The 3,061-nt window shown below is 41.7% G+C and overlaps 1 long non-coding RNA gene across 1 annotated transcript; it reads right to left on the bottom strand.

The window, feature by feature from the left end:
- Nucleotides 1-608: 608 nt before the first annotated feature.
- Nucleotides 609-2,138, bottom strand: LOC133663238 (uncharacterized). Its single transcript, XR_009828271.1, has 4 exons — nt 2,073-2,138; nt 1,797-1,954; nt 1,616-1,722; nt 609-1,389 (listed from the first exon to the last, which is right to left on the bottom strand). It is a non-coding gene; the product is annotated as an uncharacterized LOC133663238 (long non-coding RNA).
- Between the last annotated feature and the right edge of the window lie 923 nt (nt 2,139-3,061).

Below are 3,061 nucleotides of genomic sequence, written 5' to 3'. Positions count from 1 at the left end.
CTGTTGAAAAGCTCTATGGAAATGATGATTTCATTTTCCAGCATGATCTGGCACCTGCCCACAGTGCCAAAACCACCAGTAACTGGTGTACTGACCATGGCATTACTGTCCTCGATTGGCCTGCCAACTCCCCTGACCTGAACCCCATAGAGAATTTGTGGGGTATTGTGAAGAAGAAGCTGAAAGACACCAGACCCAATAATGCAAATGAGCTAAAGGCCGCTATTGAAGCATCCTGGGCATCCATAACACCTCAGCAATGCCACAGGCTGATTGCCTCCATGCCACGCCGCATTGATGCAGTAATCCGTGCAAAAGGATTCCCAACCAAGTACTGAGTGCATTAATTGACATTTTCAAATATGTGATTTTGTTTTGCTGTTATAAATCTTTTTTTTTTTACTTGGTCTGAGGAAATACTCTAATTTTTTGAGATACGATTTTTGAGTTTTCTTAAGCTGTATGCCATAATCAGCAATATTACAATAATAAAAGGCTTGCAATATTTCAGTTGATGTGTAATGAATCCAGAATGTATGACGTTTTTGTTTTTTTAATTGCATTACAGAAAATAAAGAACTTTATTACAATATTCTCATTTTCTGAGATAGTCCTGGTACTTTAGCCACGCGAGCTATTCACCTCTGTCAGGACACTGCAATGCATTGATGACACACCCGTTGTCGCTCTCAATAATGCAGGGCATGGTGAGAATGTGTGAACAGTGACACGACACATCCATGAAAATATTTGACTAATTTCTATGGTCGACTAGTCGTGGCAGCACGACTTAGACTACATGTTCAGAATGCCTCTCTGAATATTTACTACTTTTCTACAGTTTTCACATTTTAAAAATGATCTCTTCAATACTTCTCAGCATATTCTTAGCACCTTGTTAGCGTGATACCATTGTATTAAAATGAGATGATGCTGTACATTGGTCACTCCATTGTGTTGTACCAACAGCATTCTATTGTAAATTCTGAATAATGCCACTACTCCAAAGTGCATTTTAATACAATACAAGACTCCTTTAAATCAGTTTAGAGTTGCCCACACAAGCCTTAGACCTATTCATCTACACTCCACTCATCTCACAACACTGAAAAGGGATGCCTTTTACATTGGAAGGCAATACAATGACAATTAGATTACGCCGGCTGCACTTTGGTCATCCATGCGACTCTTCCGACCCAAATTATTGGTTAAGATCTGGCAGCGTGGCTCAGCTGGGAGACAGAGGTGGTGCTCATGGCAGCCTCATTGTTCAGCGGAGAACTTGATGTGCAGCTGGTGTTGCATCTGATGTGATTTGGCCTTTCTCCCATCCTCACTTTGGCTGATAAAAAGGTTTCCGTGCGGGGCTGCCTCGAGCGGCTCATAAGTCTGTTGAAAGATTTAGGGCAAAGATTGTGGTTGGAAGACTTTGGGCGGGAGTTCAAGACAGTTTTCTTTTGCAAAGTCTGATGCAACATTTTTTACAACAACGATAGTTTGGACTGATGTAACTGCTGAATGCAGAGATGTGGTCTTTTTTTTAATGAAAAATGAAACATGTATAATTGTTGGCTTTTGGTTTATGTCTCCACTGACTCCAAATCTACAGTCTTACCTGTTGCTATATACACATAGCATACGGTGTATCTGATGAAGAGGCACGTCCGACCTTGTATCTGGTGCTCTAGATTCACATGCTCCTTCTCACACATACCTGCACTCCTGCAAGACCATAATATGGTAGATAAGAGACCACTCTTTAAACCACCTCCTTCAGTTTGGTCAAAATTACTTACATAATATCAGGAAACCCGAAAAGCCCTGTAAACACTCTTAAACACACCACTGTCCCTCTTCAGTTGGAGAATGTTACCTCTTGCTCAATCCATGAGGCTTTGGCTGAGTATCTGCCCGTAGTGCTGTTTTGTATCTGGCGCAGTCTGTTCTTCCTCTCCTGTCAAACATACAACAGAACACATCGGCCTGCTGTCAGACAGTGTTTTCCCGCAGCCAGAAAGCTTTATGGAAGAAGAGACAGAAGCCTCCCAATGTTCGGCGAGTTCGTTCCACACCTCTCAGAGCTGCGCGGTTACGTGGGAGATGAGCTGTCTGACGAGACCTCCTCTCCTGCCAGACTTGGAGTGGAAGGTGGGAGAGGATGAAAGCGTCAGTGAAGGAGAGTGAGGAGGGGGAGTTGGAGAGAAAGTAAGGGAGAGGAGCCTGGAGACTATTTCCCTAATCTTTATGTATTAACAAAAACAACATATTATCTCAAGCCTGTCAAAGCTTTCACAACCTGAAGGCGGAGGGCTTGGGACAGTGTTTGTTTATCCTTCCACCCGAGTGTGTGTGTCTGTGTGTAAGATACAGACAAGACGAGATCGCACCACAGCCTTAAAGTCTAGCTTGAGTTGATATCAATCTGAATTCATTTGTTCAGTCCACACAGCTGATCCAAAATTTTACTTTAATTGGAACTATATCCTCTCTAAAAAGCTGTTTGGGTAAGAGTGTCTAAATGTTTCATTGCTAGCAGCAGCCCTGACTTCGCTCTGCTTTCTGCACAGATCTGTGTTTGTCTGAACAGATGACATCTGCATCTAGAAGTCAACATGCATGTGAATGTTTGGAGGTTCATTACCACCCGATCTCTCACCCTGGAGGCTTCAACTTTGGAAACTTGATGCAGCTCAAGCTTGTATAAACAGACAAAAACATTGTTATAATATAAATACAAAATCTACAATAAATCCTTCACCATTCCACCATCTCCTCCACCAATTTACTTTTCTGAGAATACTTTAGAACAAGGGTAAGGAACCTATGGCTCTCGAGCCAGATGTGGCTCTTTTGATTATTGCATCTGGCTCTCAGATAAATCTTAGCTGACATTGCTTAACACGATAAGTAATGAATAATTCCGCTGGTAATCACAGTGTTAAAAATAATGTTCAAATTATAAAACATTCTCATGCATCCATCGTTTTCTACCGCACCTGTTCAAGAAGTCGCATTAATGGGAAGAAGTATTTTATTTATTATTGAAGTGAAGTGAAGTGAA

This window comes from Entelurus aequoreus, linkage group LG02, assembly GCF_033978785.1.
Source record: "Entelurus aequoreus isolate RoL-2023_Sb linkage group LG02, RoL_Eaeq_v1.1, whole genome shotgun sequence".
Lineage (NCBI taxonomy): Eukaryota > Metazoa > Chordata > Actinopteri > Syngnathiformes > Syngnathidae > Entelurus > Entelurus aequoreus.
This window is presented reverse-complemented; position numbering and strand designations above follow the sequence as displayed.